This window comes from Pleurodeles waltl, chromosome 4_1 (assembly GCF_031143425.1).
Source record: "Pleurodeles waltl isolate 20211129_DDA chromosome 4_1, aPleWal1.hap1.20221129, whole genome shotgun sequence".
NCBI classification, from domain to species: domain Eukaryota; kingdom Metazoa; phylum Chordata; class Amphibia; order Caudata; family Salamandridae; genus Pleurodeles; species Pleurodeles waltl.
In genome coordinates this window covers 789,599,879-789,620,189 of record NC_090442.1, presented here as the reverse complement: position 1 = coordinate 789,620,189, position 20,311 = coordinate 789,599,879, and positions in this window count along the sequence as shown.

Sequence of the window (20,311 nt, the reverse complement as noted above, 5' to 3'; positions counted from 1 at the left end):
GGAGACCCACTGAGATAGTGAACCTAACCCACACAAGGCAAGTACTGGTGGGGTGTCAGTGGCCCTTGGGAAACAAGCACAGTTGATATGGATATTGAGTATGCTACAACCGTTAGAAGTTACAATAGGATGTGCTGTTGCAAAGGGCCCGAGTGCTGTGCAAATGGAATTGTGAGTGGGGGAAATTATATGTAACACCTCTGGCTATGGAAAAACAGTGACGCTGAATATATAACTCTGCACTGATTGGAGACTACAGGAGTGTAAATTAGATACCAGGTTGAGTGTGTTTATCTGATAGTCTGGCATTGTGATCCTACTAGGCAAATCAACAGACAGGTTCAAAGCTACAGGGAGCCCTGGAGGGGCAGTGACATGTTTTAAAGAGTGCCTATTTATGCATTGAAATGATCTTTATTCTGGCCTGTACTATTAAGCAAACCTGGCTGTCATGCTTAACTAATTAATCTGCTCAAATAATTAATGTCCAAGGGTTGTATGTCTGACTAACAGAGACAAAGTAAGATGGGGAAAAATGCTGATAAATTTGCAATTTGACACAGGACAGAGAGCGGGGTTTTCCGAAAATCCAACGCAGCCTCCCACTGACCTTTTTACCATAAGGTAGCTGAATTGCTCAAACCAATTACGGAAACCCTGCAGTCTGTTGAATCTAACATAGACGATCTCACTCGATAGATGGATCATCCTAAGAAATGTCTTGATAAACACGACACTAAATTAACTGAGGTCCTATCAAGGGTATCAGAGACTGAAGATGCAACAGGTAGCTTAGAAAATACTTTAGCTGCCCTTTCAAAAGAATAAAGTTAGTTGAGGATAAAAATGAAGAATTAGAGGGAAGATCACTGTTAAATGATGTTAAAATTATTGGCACATGTTAAGCCTCTATCTTTGGCATATTTTCCTCCCTAACTTTTGGTCTTCAGACCTCCTGGTTTGCAAACCTAATTGTTGCTGCCCTGGGCACTCTGCACACCTTAACACTGCTAATCAGTGCTAAAGTGCTCTTGCTCTCTCCTTTAAAAATGGTAGAATTGGCATATACCCAATTGGCATATTTCATTTACCTGTAAGCCTTAGTAAAGTGTCATTACCTGTGTCCAGTCCCTGTAGATTAAATGCTACTAGTGGGCCTGCAGCACTGACTGTGCCACCCAGTTATATAGCCTTGCAAACATTTCCCAGGCCTGCCATTACAAACCGTGTGAGTAGTTTTAATCAGCCATTTCAACCTAGCAAAATAAACCTTTTGCCAGGCTCAAACCTTCCTTTTTAATACAGATATGTTACCATGGGGTAGGCCCTGGACAGCCCAGAGGGCAGGGTGCTGAATATTTAAAAAAATAGGACATGTGCTTTTGTTTTTTTACATGTCCTGGCAGTGAAAAACACTTAAACCTGTTTTCCCATAGGATAGCATTGGAGTTGTCTTAGTACATTTTGTAAGTGTAATTTCCAAATTGAAAGAGATATCTTGTTCATGTTTGGTGTCTCTAGAATCCTAATTTAAAATCCAAACTTTGGATTTTAAATTATAATTTTGAACATGACACTTTTACAAATAAGTCATTTTTTGCCTTAGCCATTTGGTGCCTGCAACTGAGGTTACTCTTGACAAAGGCTCACACCGCGGTTAATCAACAACCCAATTTCTTACAGCATTGCTGAATTGGAGTAATCCTCAAAAATTGAAAGTTTTGTGGAAAAGTTACTTAAATCCCTTTTTAGGTGTGAGGCATTTTCAGAAGTCTTCATTGTTGGAAGAGTGGGTAGATCATTGACACCTCGACCCAAGCAAGGTCAAAGCTAGATGCAAATATAGCTTGGCTACTTAACTATTAACTATAAACACAGAGCTACCATTTTACGACCTAATAGGGCACAATCAGATCTGCAATACAATGTATCTCCCTTTGTATTCCTCCAGGACTTCAATCTACTTACACAGAAAGCCATGAGATCCTTTCTGGAGGCTAAGAAACAGCTACACAAATAAAGTATGAACTATATTCTGTTCTTTTCGGGTCACATAAAGAATTGAACACAATGGAAAAAGTATTTTTTTCACAAGACTGGAGGCAATACTGAACTTATTAGAAGACCATTTTGAACCCTGCGCAAGACTGGGTTCGGGATTTGACAGCACAGGTTCGACTCACGAATGACGGTAATGCCCTTCAGTAGGCAGTGACAATGACTAAGTACTATATGCTTGATACTATATGCTTGATGTCCGCTTAACACAATCGGTTGTCAGTGTTGGTGGGAAAATGTTACCTTCAATGTAATGACAGTTCCCATTTATGTATATTATGGAACTGGGATTGTTGCCATTGATGCTTTCTCAAGGTGGAGCAGACATATTGTGAATATGACAGGAGACATATTGCATGTATAAACTTGAATAACAATCTTGACTACTCTAGATTGTTCTGATGCAAGTTTTTAATAGGGCTCTAGATAGAGTATCAAGCAGTAATAGAGTTAATGCACATCCCAGGCCAGCTGTGTGCTCTGTGGCACCCCGGGCCAGATTTACTAAAAGTAGTGCAGTACGGTGCTGCAGCAAAATTTACAGCAATGAACCATTTTAGAAATGCAGGGATGTGTTGTATTTATTGAAATACAGCACACCTCTGTGTGGATGGGTAACAGCGTTGAGGGGAGTGATTGTTTATGTGCAGGAAGGTGTCCCTTCCTGCTCATAAACAATCTACAATGGTGAATTTGCACTTCTATGTATGCTGCAGAATGCAGCACATATAGAAGTACTAAATCGTCATTGTTGAATGATTGTCTATGTGCAATGATGGTACACCTTCATGCACATAAACAATCATTCATGGCCATTTGTTCTTTCTATGTGTCCTGCAGAATACAGCACACATAGAAAAAGCAAAAACAAGGAGAAATAAAATTATTCCTCATCGTTGTGCCATGCTAACACCAGCACGTTAGTTTTTAGCCTTGCCACAGATATACACCTTCTTGTAGATCTGTAGCCGCGTTAAAAGCAATGAGTTTTGCGGTGGTACGCCCACAGCAACACCCATTGCATGCCTCACTGACACAGAAAACTGTGTTGGGGGCTCACATTTACAAGGTGACGTTAAGCCACAAAAAAGTGGCTTAGAACCTCCATGTAAATGTGGCCTCCTGAGAGTCACTAAAAGTGGTTCTCCAGGGGCGTAGGGCCTTGTAAATCTGGCCCCCTGTGCGTGGAAAGCAATAGTGGTGAGTATGAGTATCACTGCTTGGGGTCTTTTTGAAAGCTGGGTTAGGGTGTGACTGTTCTTCAGCTTTTGGGGCTGCTGTAGGAGGATGGAGGATTGGAAGGAGCTGGAGTTAACTGCACTGTTTAGGCTTATGTTTATGGACAAACCCTCAGTGTAGTGTTTCTGATATGTGGTCACAACACGGACATGCCAGAGGTTTGTAAATTTACCCATATTATGAGGAGGAGGAGTAATTTTAACTTCATCCTCTCTACTCAGTATGACACATCCTTTGACATTCACAGACCACTAACACAATAAAGTGCAGACTTACACAAGGTAAAGCAGTTTTATGACCTTGTGGATGTGTGCACAAGCACATTACAGAAGCTGTCTTTAGGTGCTACTCAGTCTGTTAGACTTGGCATCCATGGCGTGTTCTACCCTAACTTTTTGCCTCTGCTTCCAAGGTTGTTGATGTGTGCTGGGCTCTCTTTTTGCAGTTTTTTTATACTCTGGGCACTTTACAAGTGCTAAAGTGCAAGTGCTCCTACGTAAAATGTATGTGTGATTGGCTTATCCATGATTGGCATATTTGATTTACTAGTAGGTCCCTAGTAAAGTGCACTAAAGGTGCCCAGGGCCTGTAAATCAAATGTTACTAGTGGGCCTGCAGCACTGGTTGTGCCACCCATGAGTAGCCCTGTAAACATGAATCAGACCTGCCACTGCAGTGTCTGTGTGTGCAGTTTTAAGCTGCCAATTCGACTTGCAAGTGTACCCACTTGCCAGGCTTAAACCTTCCCTTTTTAAACATGTGAGGCACCCCTAAGGTAGGCCCTAGGTAGCCTCATGGGTAGGGTGCAGTGTATGTTAAAGGTAGGACATGTACTGATGTGTGTTACATGCCCTAACATTGAGATACTGCTAATTTCAGTCTTCACTGTAGCAAGGCCTATCTCTTTCATAGGTTAACACAGGGGTTGCCTTCAAGTAACTTTAAAGTGCAGAGTCCCTTTGAGAGCAGATAGAAATATGGAATTTGGGTCTCTGAACTCACAATTTAAAAACACTTCTTTTAGTGAAGTTGTTTTTTAGATTGTTTGTGTGAAAATGCCACTTTCAGAAAGTAGGCATTTTCATGCCTAACCATTGTGTGACTCTGCCTGTTTGTGGATTCCCTGTCTGGGTCAGTCTGACAGTTGGGCTACTTGTGAATTTCCTCTACACAGGGAGACAAAGGGAGCTGGGGTGTAACCTGTATATCCTGATGAGCCATCTGTGCTAGAGTGGAGAGAGGAGTGGTCACTTATACCTGAAAAGGCTGTGCCTGCCCTCTCACAATGCAGACTACAACCTCCTAGTGTGTGTGTCTGGGGCCTGGCCTGGGCAAGGTAGGATCTTGTGATCAACAGAGACTTTCCTTTGAAGTTTGCCTACTTTAAAGGCAGAAAGGGGTATAAGTAGTGGACCCAGAACCCCAGACTTTAGATTTTCTTTAAGATGATTGTACGACGAAACAACGACTTCAAAAACAACTACTGCCTTAACAACGAGGTCGGAACACCGACCTCGTTGCTACTACTAATGATTTTACCACGAATGCCTTAACAACGATATTTCGTTGTAAAGGCATTCCTGGTAAAAGCATTAGTAATAGGCACCATTCACCCTACATCCCTCACCCCACCCCCCCAACCCCACCCCAAAACCTAAAACCCCCTGACCCCCCACCCTCTCCCCAAAACCAAAAACGCCCCACCCCCCAACCCCACCCCAAAACCTAAAACCCCCTGACCCCCCCTCCCACTCCCCAAAACCAAAAATGCCCCACCCCCCAACCCCACAACCTAAAACCCCCTAACCCCCACCCACTCCCCAAAACCAAAAACGCCCCACCCCCCAACCCCACCCCAAAACCTATAACCCCCTAACCTCCCACCCCCTCCCCAAAACCAAAAACGCCCCACCCCCCAACCCCACCCCAAAACCTAAAACCCCCTGACCCCCCACCCCCTCCCAAAACCAAAAACGCCCCACCCCAAAACCTAAAACCCCCTAACCGCCACCCCCTCCCCAAAACCAAAAACGCCCCACCCCCCAACCCCACCCCAAAACCTAAAACCCCCTGACCCCCCACCCCCTCCCCAAAACCAAAAACGCCCCACCCCCAACCCCACCCCAAAACCTAAAACCCCCTGACCCCCCACCCCCTCCCCAAAACCAAAAACGCCCCACCCCCCAACCCCACCCCAAACCTAAAACCCCCTAACCCCCTAACCCCCCACCCCCTCCCCAAAACCAAAAACACCCCACCCCGCCACCCCCTCCCCAAAACCTAAACCCACCACTTACCTTCGCCAACTCCCTTCTTTGTACCTTAACCACGCATGTTCGTTGTTCAGAACATACGTAGTTAAGGCACAAAAAACCGGAGTCGTGGTTAAAAAAAGCGTTGTTGCGCTTTCGTTAACCACGACTTTCGGAAAACAAAAGTTGTAAAAAAGGATGTTTCCCCTTCAAGATCACTTCCAGATTCAAGAGGAACCACTGCCAATGAGAAGAGCATAAGAGCTGAGGAGAAGTGTTGCCTCTGTCTGTGACTGGGCTTTGTTGGGCTATCCTGCTGCTTCTGGCTGTGAAAGGGGACAAAGACTGGACTTTGTTGTATATTCCTGCTTGAGAAGAATCTCCAAGGGCTTGGACTGAGCTTGCCCCCTGTTCTAAAGTTTCAGGGCCATCAAGGACTTCCTCTGCCAGCACCTGGGCTCTCTGCTGTGACTCCTGCCATGACACGTGGTGCCTAATCCAGTCCCTGGACCCTTGAAAGGAGAAGCTGGTGGAAAATCAAGAAGATCAAAGAAAACCGACTTCGGACAACTTCGGACCAACGCTGCTGCCGAATCCCGTGACACCGCCTGCAAGTGAAACCGTGGCCCTTGCTGGAGTGCAACAACCTTTCAGGCCCGACATTGCTGCAGCCTCGCAGAAGTCTGCGACTCCGTAGAAGTCGCCACACCACGCCATGACTGCCACACATTGACTCCACCGGAAGTGCGTGGATCCAATGTTTCACAGCGACACTGCCTCATCTCCACCCCACTGCAGCAACAACCCGACACCTCTTTGTAACGCCGCCACTCCTTCTTTCTGCAGCACCGGAACCAACACTGTCTCAGATCCAGTGACGCTGCGATCCCCGACCCCATGCACCGGCTTGTTCCCTCATTTTCACAAAGTACTGTACCTGGGCGTCCGTGTGACTCCGTGAACTGCGCCATTGGCATTGTATTGTTGGGAACGACTCCGTCACGATGCCGTGATTTCACCTAATCGAAGCACCTGGGTTTCTAAGTGCTATTATTGTATTTAATCCTTAAAAATTCATAACTTGACTTGTGTATGTTGGATTTTTGTCGTTTTGGTCTTGTTTATTTAGATAAAATATTTACCAATTTTCTAAACCTGTGTTGTGTCATTTTGTAGTGGTTCACTGTATTACTGTGTGTGGTGGTACAAATCATTAACACATTGTCTCTGAGTTAAGCCTGCCTGCTTGTGCCAAGCTACTAAGAGGGTGAGCTGGGGTTAACTGTTGAGATTCTCCTTTACCCTGAATAGAGGGAAGGTCCTTGTTTCGACAGGGGGCAACCTGACTGCCAACCAAAGACCCCATTTATAGCATTGGTGCGCAGAGGTGAGGACTGGACTTGTATTTGTACTTGATATACAGTGATTAAGTGTACACTACTATTTCCAGGGCAGACCATTACATGACCACATACTACTTGGTTTTGCTTTTTCTCTTTTTGGACTTCATCTGCTTCCATTACTTTTGATTTTTGAACTTCTCATTCGGAACTCTTGGTTCTGCCTTGGCACTTTGCACTTTTTTGATTTGCCATCATGTCTCAATCTGGAGATACACCAGCTGGAGCTGTTTTTGATTTGGAGAAGCTGGAGGTTCATACAGTTGCTCAAATTAAGCAGTTCAGTAAGGATCTTGCCTGCCCTATTAGGAGCTTCGCCAGGAAAGAGGAGCTGCAAAAAACACTGAGGGCCTGGGTGACAGCGAAGGAGGCTGGGGGGCACACAGAGGGGGATGAGGAGGTGCAGAGTGTCCATAATGTGGTAATAGATGTACGTGTTATGCCTGGGAAGAGGGTCTTCAGGGCAGGTAGCAGTGTGTCATCCAAGGGTCTGACTCCAGAAGAGTTGCAGAACAGACAGTCAGAGAGGGTTCACCATTTGGAGTTAGAGAAGTTCAGGATGAATATGGAGAGGGAAATGGAAAAGAGGAGGCTGGCCATAGAAGAGAAGAAGCTGTTCATGAGCTTAGTTTGAGGGAACTAGATTAGAGGAGCCAGTCTAGCAGAGATGGTGGCAGCAGTACCACTGTGCATCCTGAGAGTAGGGTGCACATTCCAAAGGACCCTATTGAAGGATTATAAGAGTGAGGATGACATATACCTGCGGTTTAAGGGGTATGAGTCTGCTCTCCACATGAATCTGGTCCCTGAAGTGCATTGTGGGGTGGGTCTGTGGAAGCACTTTGAGGTAGAGGGGAGGGATACTCTGACATCCTTAGGGGATCCTCAGGGACTCACTTACTCTATCATGAAGGACACCCTACTCACAAGGTATGGTCTCACCTCTGAGCAGTATAATGACAAGTTTAGGTCCTACAAATAGAAGGAATACCAAACATGGTTGGAATGTGTTGACTCTTTTTGCAGGTCACTGGATGGTTGGATGAAGGGTAGTAAGGTGACAACATATGAGGGGCTTTACCATTTGATTGCTTGGGAGCACTTGTACAGTCTTTGTTTTACAGAGCTGTGCCAGCACCTCATTGACCTCAAGCTGACTGACCCCACGAAGCTTGCGCAGGAAGCAGACTGCTGGGAGAGCACCAAGGTCCAGAAGAGGTACGAGAGAGACCACACAAAGGGTGGCAAGGTCCCTTCGAGAATAAGGCGGGGTTAATGGTAAATAGTTCTCTAAAGGGCCCCAACCTTGTTCCCAGGGTAAGGATTCCTAGCCCCCCAGTGAGAAGGAGCTGTGGCTCTCCAAAGGGATACCTGCAGAGGGGGGTCCCCGCAAGTGTTATGCCTGTGACCAGGTGGGTTATGTGAGAGGGGATCCTAAATGTCCTATGGGGACACTGGCACCCACTGGTGCCTAGTCACAGGGTTTGGCCAGTGTAGCCCTTGGGGAGGAGTTAGTTCCAGGTGGGCAGGAGCCAGCTGAGAGGACCCTTGTCTCACTAGGGGACAATGAGATGGTCTAGAGAACCCAGGTGCCTGAAAACACTAAGATGTACAGGCAGTGGGTGACCATCAATGGACAGAGGGTGGAGGCTCTGAGAGAGAGACAAAGGAGCCAGTGTGACTACAGTGAGGAGTCACCTGGTGCTTGAAGAGCAGATAGATCACTGTGTACTTCACCAAGTAGTTGCAGTGGACAATTCAGAGCGCCTGTGCAGAGTGGCGCAGGTTCCCTTTGAATGGGGTAGGGGATCTCAGGTTCCTTGAAAGTAGCTGTGAGTCCATCCATGCCTGTAGATTGTTTACTTGTCAGTGACCCGGAGGATTCCCCTTGGAAGAAGGTGGAACACAGGCCACACTTGGAGATGTTGGGTCTGCCAGGGTGGTTGTGTGTCTACCCAATCAATGACAGCCCGTCAGGGTGGTCAGAAGCCCCTGGAGCCTAAAACAGTGGCCCAGGGATCCACCAAAAGGAGGAAGGACAAGGGGGCATGGGAAACTGGCCCTAGAAGTTCCCACTGTCCGGGAGGAGGCTAACCCCCGGAGCCTACAGGAGAACAGATGACTGAGCTGGGGGAGCTTCCTGAGCTGTCCCAGTGGCAGCAGGTAGAGGGGCCCACCAGGGAGGCATTCTGTGAGGCACGTATGCCCTAGTCTGGCGGGTCTGCGGCAGCAGGCTGAAGAACAGGTGGCTGGCAAGGAGCCAGGATCACAACTGATCTATTGGGAGGATGGCCTCCTATAGAGTGAGCCTAAGGTTGCTGAACCTGGGTCAGCCCCATGTGCTGGTGGTACCCCAGTGCTTCAGAGCATTCCTACTGGGCCTGGCTCATGATGTGCCTTTAGCTGGACATTTGGGGAAAGACAAGACCTTTGACAGGCTTGTCAGCCACTTTTACTGGCCCCTAATGCTCAGGCACTTAGATGCAGATGCACATTGTAGGCCTTGCCCAACTTGTCAGGCAAGTGGCAGGAGTGGGGGAAATGCAAGGCTCCCCTCCAACCTTTTCCTGTGGTTAGTACCCCCTTTTTAAGGGTTGGTATTGATATTGTGGGGCCTCTGGATCCCAAGACAGACATGGGCAACAGGTTCATCCTGGTCTTGGTGGACCATGCCACCTGGTACTTAGAAACTATTCCTCTGAGGTCAAACACCTCCCCTGTGGTGGGACGTGCTTTGGTGGGGGGTTTTACCCACATGGGGTTCCCCAAGGAAGTGGTATCTGATAGGGGTTCCAACTTCATATCTACTTATATGAAGTCTCTGTGGCAGAAGTGTGGGGTAATGTATAAGTTCACCACTCATCACCACCCCCAAAGCAATGGTCTGGTTGAAAGGTTCAACCGCACCTTGAAAGGCATGATCATGGGCCTGTCAGAGCCCTTGAGGTCAAAGTGGGATGTCCTCTTGCCATGACTTCTGTTCGCCTGATGGGAGGTGCCCCAAAAAGTGCTTGTATTTAGTCCTTTTGGGCTACTATGTGGCCGCCTGTCAAGGGCCCTTTCTGTCTGGTAAGGGAGGGCTTGGAGAAAGCCCTCAGTAAATCCCCCCAGGATGTATTTAGTCACATGCTGGCTTTTAGGAAGCAGATCGCCCGCTTCAGAGCTCTCACACAAGAGAACCTAGAAGCAAGCCAGGAGGACATGAAACGCTGGTATGACCAGAATGCCACTCTGGTCGAGATTCAGCCTGGCCAGAAAGTGTAGGTAATGGTGCCAGTGGAGCCTAGGGTGCTCCAGGACAAGTGGACTGGGCCATTTGAGGTGGTGGAGCACAAGAGAGAAGTCACCTACCTGGAGAACCTGCGGACTCCCAGGAACCCTTTGAGGGTCCTGCATGTGAACCGCCTCAAGCCACACTTTGAGCAAACTGAATTGTCTATGCTCCTAGCAACAGATGATGGGGTGGAGGAAGAGAGTGAGGCTCTTCCTGGCCTCCTGTTTGCTGGAGAGATGGATGGGTCTGTAGAGGGTGTGAACCTCTGCCCCTTCCTGACCTTCAAACAACAGAGGGACTGTCGCAAGGTGTTAAGTCCCTGTTCTCCTTGATCCCAGGGGTCACACACTGGTGTACACATGATGTGGACACTGGGGACAGTCCACCTGTTAAACAGACGGTTTACAGGGTGACTGATAAGGTCAGAGCTAACATCAAAGATGAGGTATGAAAAATGTTAACCATAGGGGTAATTGAGTTTTCCAGTAGTCCTTGGGCCAGCCCAGTAGTCTTGGTCCCAAAGGCTGCTTCTCTTGGTACCATGCCAGAACTCCGGTTCTATGCGATCTACCGGGGTCTCAATGCTTTCACTAACACCGACGCGCACCCCATCCACCAAGCTGATGAGCTGGTTGATCGGTTGGGAGCTGCCAAATACCTTAGCACCTTTGACTTGACGTCTGGGTATTGGCAGATCGCCTTAACTGAGGGTGCCAAGGAGAGGTCAGCATTTTCTACCCCAGATGGGCACTACCAGTTTAAAGTGATGCCCCTTGAGATGAAAAATGCCCCTGCCACCTTTCAGAGATTGGTCAATTAGGCATTGGCTTGAATGGATGATTTCAGTGTAGTCTACCTGGACGACATTGCTGTGTTCAGTTCTATTTGGGAGGAGCATTTGCAGCACCCCTGCAAAGTGTTGGAGGCCCTGCAAAAGGTAGGCCTCACTATTAAGGCTAGTAATTGCCAAATAGGGTAGGGTTCTGTGGTGTACTTGGGACACCAGGTGGGGAGTGGCCAGGGGGCACCCCTACAGCCAACAATTGACAGTATTCTGGCTTGAATGCCCCCCAAGACCCAGACAGAGGTGAGGGCCTTTTTGTGCCTCACTGGCTATTATAGGAGGTTTGTCAAGGGGTATAGCACCATTGTTGTTCCCTTGAATTAGTTCACTTCCAAAAAGTAACCAAAGAAGGTGATTTGGACGGAGTCTTGCCAGACAGCTTTTGATGCCCTGAAGGCAGCCATGTGCACAGCACCTGTGCTGAAGGCACTTGATTTCTCCAAGGAGTTTGTTCTGCAAACTGATCCTTCAAAGCAATGCATAGGAGCAGTGTTATCACAGCTAAATGAAGAGGGCCTAGATCGACCTGTAGCCATCATTAGCAGGACGTTACTTCCCAGGGAATGTAGGTGGAGTGCAATTGAGTGTGAAGCTTTTGCTGTGGTCTGGGTGCTGAAAAAGCTAAGACCCTTCTTTTTTGGGACTCACTTCCGGGTTCAGACAGACCACAGGCCCCTCAGATGGTTAATGCAGATGAGAACCCAAAACTGTTGAGGTGGTGAATTTCCCTACAGGGGATGGACTTTACAGTGGAACTCCAACCTGGCACAGAACATGCCAATGCTCATGTCTGTCCAGATTCTTCCACCTTAGTGATGAGATCTCCAATGAGGTTGGGTAGTTGCTCCCCACTTACAGCTGGGGGGGGAAACGTTATACTTGGTATCCTTGGCGTGGCCTCCCTTAACTTTTTGCCTCTGTTTCCCAGGTTGTTGATGGGTGCTGGACTCTGTTTTTGCTGTTTTTCAAACTCTGGGCACTTTACCACTGCTAACCAGTGCTAAAGTGCAAGTGCTCCTAGGTAAAATGTATGAGTAATTGGCTTATGAATGATTGACATATTTGATTTACTAGTAAGTCCCTAGTAATGTGCACTAGAGGTGCCCAGGGGCTGTAAATCAAATGCTGCTAGTGGGCCTGCAACACTGGTTGTTGCGCCCACACGAGTAGCCCTGTGAACATGGTTCAGACCTGCCACTACAGTGTCTGTGTGCAGTTTTAAACTGCCAATTCGACTTGGCGAGTGTACCCACTTGCCAGGTCTGAACCTTCCCTTTTTATACATATAAGGCACCTCTAAGGTAGACCCTAGGTAGCCCCATGGGCAGGGTGCAGTGTATGTTAAAGGTGGGGCACGTACTATTGTGTGTCACATGTCCTAGCAGTGAAATATTGTCAAATTTAGTCTTCACGGTTGCAAGGCCTATCTCTCTTAAAGGTTAGGATGGGGACTGCCTTTAAATAACTTTAAAGTGCAGATTCCCTTTGAGAGCAGAGAGAAATAAGGAGTTTGGGGACTCTGAACTCACAATTTAAAAATACATCTTTTAGTGAAGTTGCTTTTTAGATTGTTAGTTTGAAAATGCCACTTGTAGAAAGTAGGCAGTTTCTTGCTTAAACCATTCTGTGACTTTGACTGTTTGTGGATTCCCTGTCTAGGTCAGTTTGACAGTTGGACTGTTTGTGTATTCCCTCTAGACAGTGAGACAAAGGGAGCTGGGATATAGCCTGGATATCCTGAGGAGCCATCTGTGCTAGAGTGGAGGGAAAAGTGGCCACTTACACCTGAATGTGCTGTACCTGCCCTCTCACAATGCAGTCTCCAACCCCCTGGTGTGTATATGGGGCCTGGCCTAGGCAAGGCAGGATCTTGTGAACAACAGAGACTTTCCTTTGAAGTTTGCCTACTTCAAAGACAGAAAGGGGTATAAGTAGTGGATCCAAAATCCCAGACTTTAGATTTTCTTCAAGATCACTATTGGATTCAAGAGGAACCTCTGCCAAGCAGAAGAGCTTAAGAGCTGAGGAGAAGTGCTGCCTGTGCTTTGTTGGGCTATCATGCAGTTGCTGCTTCTACCAGTGAAATGGGGCAAAGACTGGACTTTGTGGTATTTTCCTGCTTTAGAAGAATCTCCAAGTGCTTGGACTGAGCTTACCTGCTGTTCTGAAGTCTCAGGGCCATCAAAGACTTCCTCTGCCAGCACCTGGACTCTCTTCTGAGATTCCTGCCCTGCCAAGTGGCGCCTAATCCAGTCCCTGGGCCCTTGAAAGGAGAAGTTGGTGGAAAACCAAGACGATCCAAGAAAACTGACTTCAGACAACTCTGGACCGATGCTGATGCCGAATCCTGTGACGCCGCCTGCAACCGAAGCCATGGTCCTTGCTGGAGTACAATGACCTTGCAGGTCCAATGCAGCTGCAGCCTCGCTGAAGTCCCCGACTCCGTGGAAGTAGCCGCACCACACAGTGACCGCCGGACATCAACTGTGCTGAAAGTGCATGGATCCGACGTTTCGCACCGCCGCTTTTGGGTTTCTAAGCACTATTCTTGTGTTTAATCTTTAAAAATTCAAAACTTGACTTATGTATGTTGGATTTTTGTCATTTTGGTTTCGTTTATTTATATAACATTTTTACTATGTTTCTAAACCTGTGTTCTGTCATATTGTAGTGGTTCACTCTGTTACTGTGTGTGTTGGTACAAATACTTAACACATTGTCTCTGAGTTAATCCTGCCTGCTCGTGCCAAGCTACCAAGAGGGTGAGTGGGGGTTAACTGAGCATGATTCTCCTTTACCCTGACTAGAGTGAGGGTCCTTGCTTGGATAGGGGGCAACCTGACTGCCAACCAAAGACCCCATTTCTAACACAGTCCATGACATAGGTTCTCTTTTTGACTTTTGGCTCAGCTCCTGAACCTTGATAGGCTCAATTAATGGCATACATATAGTTAGAAATTGGGTTTATGGTTGGCTAGGGTATGCACTTAAGCCAGGAAGAACCCACTCTAGTCAGGGAAAGGGAGCTACACGTCCAAGATAACCCCTGCTCACCCCCTTGGTAGCTTAGCAAATGCAGTCAGGCCTAACCTGGAGGCAATGTGTACAGCTTTTGCACAACACACACAACATATGTGATGCACTATCCCCACCACAAAGGAAACACAACACCAAGTTATATGAAAATATACTGTATTGTACACAACGCAATTATTAGACCAAACATCACATATCAGTAGTATCCTGCTACCTTAGCAGTTGTCAGAACGTTACACATTAGATACTCTGCAACTAGCAGTAGTCACATATAATACACAGGCTATTCAGTATTCTGCAACATAAGCAGTAGTCAGGAAAAACGTTATTACACTAAAGCACTTGTCATAAGAATATCATAAACACCCATATTAGGAACATTATAAAATGTATGGCAAGTCAGCAAAACATATTAGCATGTTATGCCCATAAAAGGAACATTTACACACATATATGAAAACATCATAAAGCTGGTAGGCAATACAATCTTTAAAAAGAACCTTTGTTGTATATATGGGGGGTCATCACGACTTTGGCGGGCGGCGGAGGCCGCCCGCCAAAGTACCTCCGTCAGAATACCGCTGCGCAGTCAAAAGACCGCCGCGGTAATTCTGAGTTTCCCGCTGGGCTGGCGGGCGACCGCCAGAAGGCCGCCCGCCAGCCCAGCGGGAAACCCCCCTTCCAGGAGGATTCCGGCTCCGAATGGAGCCAGCGGAGTGGAAAGGGTGCGACGGGTGCAGTTGCACCCGTCGCGATTTTCAGTGTCTGCTATGCAGACACTGAAAATCTTGGTGGGGCCATGTTTGGGGGCCCCTGCAGTGCCCATGCCATTGGCATGGGCACTGCAGGGGCCCCCAGGGGCCCCACGACACCCGTTACCGCCAACCAGGTTCTGGCGGTCAAAACCGCCAGAACCAGGCTGGCGGTAAGGGAGTCGGAATCCCCATGGCGGCGCTGCCTGCAGCGCCGCCATGGAGGATTCCTCAGGCCAGGGGAAAACCGGCGGGAAAACGCCGGTTTCCCTTTTCTGACCGCGGCTTTACCGCCGCGGTCAGAATAGGCCTGGATGCACCGCCAGCCTGTTGGCGGTGCATCCGCGGTCCCCGGCGTAATGACCCCCATGGTCTTTTAACAGTGCCTGTGTGAGATGTAGGCTGCCTGCAGAACGAAAAATAGGCCCCCTGGCACTCCTCTGCGCCAAACTGGGGCCTCCCAAGAGTTCTGGGTTGGAGGGGGGTGGCACGCACCCCTTCTGGATTTATGATGGGCCCCTCCTGGGGCCCACAATCGCTGGGGGCCCCTATGGGCCTCATCCAGCCCTCACGAGGGGGGGCCAAAGTCGAGAAAAACAATCAGGGAGGGAGGGCGTCATGCACCCCCTCTGGTTTGAAATGGGCCCCTCCTGGGGCCCGTGATCTCCAGGGGCCCCCCTGGGCCTCAACTGGCCCTCCAACTAGGGGGAGGGCCTAAGCCAATCAATGGGGCCACCGGTGGGGTCAGGGGGAGTCTCCGATGAGGCTTCCGTCCCCCTGCCCATTCCTTAACACACGTTGGGGCCTGGTGGTAGGGGAGCCTCCGTGGAGGCCTCCTCTTCGTCTGCAGCACGCCCCTCAAACAATGGGGCCTGGTGGAGCAGGGGGGCCGCCAAGGCAGCCTCTACCCAGCCCTTAAGCAGGCTCCTGCACCCGATGTGGTGCCCGAGCCTCTCTCGGTCCTCCTAGGCACACGCCGGCTCCAGAAACGAGCAGGCACCTAAGGGGGTGCCTGCTTGTGCCCCAGGGGTGCTCCTTAGAGCTCAACTCGCCCCGGGGGCATGGTAGGAGCTTGCTCCTTTCTTTTTCTTTCGTGGTCCCCCAGGGGCACAGAGAGCAGAACGACACTGGCGCAGCACTAAATACAGCCCGGGTAGCGGCAGTGATCTTTTTCACAGCAGTAAAGCCTTCTTCAAGCGCTAACAGAATAAAAGAAGCAGCGCTTCCCTCCAAAAGCGCTGTCTATAAAAGGTAAAGCAATTTCCAAAGTGCCAAGTCTTTGTCAAAAATGTAAGCACTCCTTGTGCTTCACAAGGTTGAAGGGGTCAGGGGCCACAGCACCCTGCCCCTGGGGAGCAAAAATTAAGAAGCAGGCCCACAGGTGAAGAGGCTCCGCAACAGGCCAGCACAAAGAGGATGCATGCAGGTGGCAAGTCCTTACAGTGGCCAAGCAGGTCACAGGTCAGCACAGGAGCAGCAGTCCATGGCGGTTCCTGGTGAGTCCTTCCAGCCTTTTGTGTCCAGTTCTAAAATGTTTCCAAGAGTCTCCAAATTGTGGGGAAAACTCCCCTGTACTTATACTCAGTCCTTACAGCGCTTTACAATGGTGGGGGAGAGGAGGTTCCAAACAGTTACATCTGATTCTGGGAGTGTCCCCTTTCTCCTCCAGCACAGGCTCCAAACATCAATTGGGGGTAAACGACCCAATTGTGTTAGGCCAGGGCACAGCCTCTACAAATGTAGGTGTGCCCCGCCTCTCCCTTCTCTCAGCCTAGGAACACTATTCAGTATGCACATGCACCTCTGTGACACCTCCACCCTCCCTGTGTACAGGCTGTCTGAAAGGTATGCACAAAGCCCCAACTGTCACTCTGACCAGACGTGGATTGGAATCATGCTGCAATACACCTACACCAGTAAGCAGCATTTCTCATCACCATTACAACCATAGCAAACATGCCTACGCTACCCCTCATAAATCAGACAATACACCTTACACATAAGGCAGGGCATTTCTATTGCAATCCTATGAGAAGGCAGCACTCCCGGCAGTGAGACACCAAGTTAGGCTGTTTGTCACTACCAGGACAGGCCACGCAACCTGGCACATGTCCTGCCTTCCACATACATGGCACCCTGCCCATAGGGATAGCTAGGGCGTACCTTAGGGGTGACTTACATGTTGTAAAAGGGGAGTTCTGGGCCTGGCAAGTAAATTTAGATGCCAGGTCCTTGTGGCAGAAAACTGTGCACACAGGCCCTGCGCTAGCAGGCCTGAGACAGGTTTGAAAGGCTACTTCAGTGGGTGGCGCAAGCAGTGCTGGAGGCCCACTAGTAGCATTTAATTTACAGGCCCTGGGTATAGAGATACCACTGTACAAGGGACTTACAGGTAAATTAAATATGCCAATTAGGTATAAGCCAATCATACTAACTTTAGATGGGAGAGCACCTGCACTTTAGCACTGATCAGCAGGGATAAAGTGCTCAGAGTCCTAGAGCCAATGGCGAGAGGTCAGAAAAAATAGGAGGAACTAGGCAAAAAGTCAGTGGGTGAACCTGCCACAAGGGCCAGGTCCAACACATATACTGCAGAAGACCCTGTCTGATCACTCCCTGATGAATTTTTCTTTAAGTTTCCCCAACTTGGTGCAGTGTGTAAGTGGTTTGAGGTTGGGGGCTAAAAAGTAGTGAATTGTGTGACCCTTTATTCTGCTTTGAAGTGCGAGCTGGCACTTTAGAATACTTTCAACCTAATGAGAGATAGGTGCCATATGTAGGACTTTTTTAGAGGCATTTAAAGCCTATATCTGTGGTATTCTTGGCATTTTGTGATCTATCCCTACATGACTAGACATGTTAGAGGAAGAAGCAAAGAAACTAGAAGTGCAGTCCGCAACATGTTAAAAACCAGCCCTGCTCTCTAAGTGTGGGTTACATTGGAAGAATTCAGCTACACTGCAGCACGAAAGGTTATATTTGGGCAAGAATGGCCAGACTGGGGTCTTTGGACAGCGTGATCGCCCAAGCTGGACTGTAGCATGCCTGCTGAATTCAAGTAGAGAGCCCACTTCTTTGCCTGTATAATGGGAGAGAATTGCTGAATGGAAATAACATTTGCTGACATTTGCAATGTGTTTAAACAGTATTAAAACAGTTATACATCTCTCTTTTGCAATTTAACAGTCATGATGTGGCAAGCTATTTGGATCATTTGGCATTGACTTGGGTGGAGAGGGAAATATGTGAACTGCTTAACTCCTGGATGATAGAGGATTTCAAATAAGCAACCACTGCAGTGGCAAGTGGGAAAGGTCTAAGAAGTGATGGCTTCCCAGTTGAGTTTTATCAGTCATATTCTGCTTTACTGGCTCCCTGACTACTGAAAGTTTATAATGAAGCGCTCGTAAAAGGTGAGTTACCACTATCGATGCTGGAAGCAGTAATCACAGTGCTACCAAAATCAGGTTGGTATCCCAGTAGTTTCTCCTCCTGTAGACTTTTGTCATTACTTAATGTGGATAACACTATTTTGCCAAAATCTTAGCACAAATGTTACTACCATTAATGCAAAAGCTTGTGATGCCTGATCAATCCGGTTTTATCCCCCAACCATCAACAACATTTAATCTTTGCAGTGCTAACTGCAGTACTGCATCAAGTGTATCCCTTGATCTTGGCTATAGCCATGTTAATAGACGGTGAGAAAAGTGTTTGACGTCTTATAGTGGTTGTATATGCAGCAAGTGTTGAGACATATAAAGCTGAATAAATATTTCCTCAGTCTGTTTGGTTTGCTTTAAACAAACCCATTAGACGTAATGATTGTAAATGGAATCTGTTCACTTCCCTACCCCATTAGAAGCATCACCCAACTGGGTTGCCCGGTATCCCCTCTTATATTTGATTGTCCACTTACCCTTTGGCCTGTTGGCTGTGCAGACAGCATTCACGCAGGAGAGTTTATGTTACATCAGGATCTTTCTGGATATTGCTATGTGCAGGCACCTTTATACTTTAAGTCCAGAATCAAGTAGAGAACCTTACACCTATCATGAGATACATAGGGCTCATTACGAGGTTGCCAGGCCGACTATCAGCCTGCCAGCCCCATTGAGAGGAGACCGCAGTTGAGTTGGCCTCTCCGAATTACAAGGCTTCCACTGGGCTAACTGGGGAAAACTCAGAAAACGAATGTTTCCACTGGTCAGCCCAGTAGAAACCATGCAATGGCATTGGCCTCAGCTCCTCATGGAGCCAAGGCCAATGCCGTCGCACACAGTCCCTCAGAATACACACTGTCTGCCATGGCAGACAGTGTGTAGTCCAAGGGTGCTGTGCTTGTGGACCCCCAGCACTCGGTTTCCCCAGCCTGTCCATGGCAGGGTCCCCGCCATGGAAAAGCTGACATAAACAGGAGTTGCGATCAGCATGGTGGTGCTGAGTTCAGTGTCACAGTGGGTGACCATGTGTTTGACTGCCGTCAGCCTGTCGGGAACCATTTTCCCGGCAGTCACAGTGGTCTGACCGCCAAGGTCATAATGTGGCAGTCGAACCACCAGGAGAGTGGATGTCCGACTGCCACCGTGAGTCTAGCGGTCTTTGGACCGCCAGACTCGTAATCAGGCCCATAGTCAGCTGTGGCAAACACTCAGGAATGCACATTATTTGGAGTAAATACAGGATATTTCAGTTGGCTGGAAAAGCAAAGCCTTGGAAGTATCTACTTCAAAGAGATCTGAGAGAGTTAAACACCTCAGTATCTTTATTACTAGAGAGATAGGGGAAATAATTAGAAAGAAGTTTGGTGTAACATTAGAAGAATTAATATTGCAAGTTGAGCACTGGATAAAACTATCCTTATCAATGCGAGGTCACCTACCACTAATTAAAATTGGTGATCTTGCCAAAGCTTTTATATCTTTGTGTTCACATTTCCATGTGTCTCCCAAGAGAGTTTTATAAACAGCTTCAACAGTAGTTAACATGAGTGATCTGGGATGGTAGGTTGGTCCATATTAAATAGGAGGGGCTGCAATGACCAATTAAAGGAGATACTGTGAGTGCCAGATCCTTATGTATACTGTTTAATCGCATTGGCTCATCATGTGAAACATTGGTTTATGAAATCAGGACCTCTGATCATTGTTTAAGTAGAAAAAGGTCCTGTCTGATCACACACACTCCTGATGGGGAAAGAACCTCTGCTACAATGGGATGAGTTTGATGTGATAGAGATTACGATCTGGGCTTGGTGGTAGAATGCAAAATATACACGAGTGGACATACTGCATTCAGCCCTGTTATGTATAAACAATAAGACATTCCCTTTGCTGTTATTAGAACAACTTAAGATGTTACTTTTTATGTCAAAACTATTGTCAAGTTTACCCGAGGTTGTGTGATAAATTATAAAAATGGAAAGCTATGTAAATGTAAAGCTACAAATGTGGCCT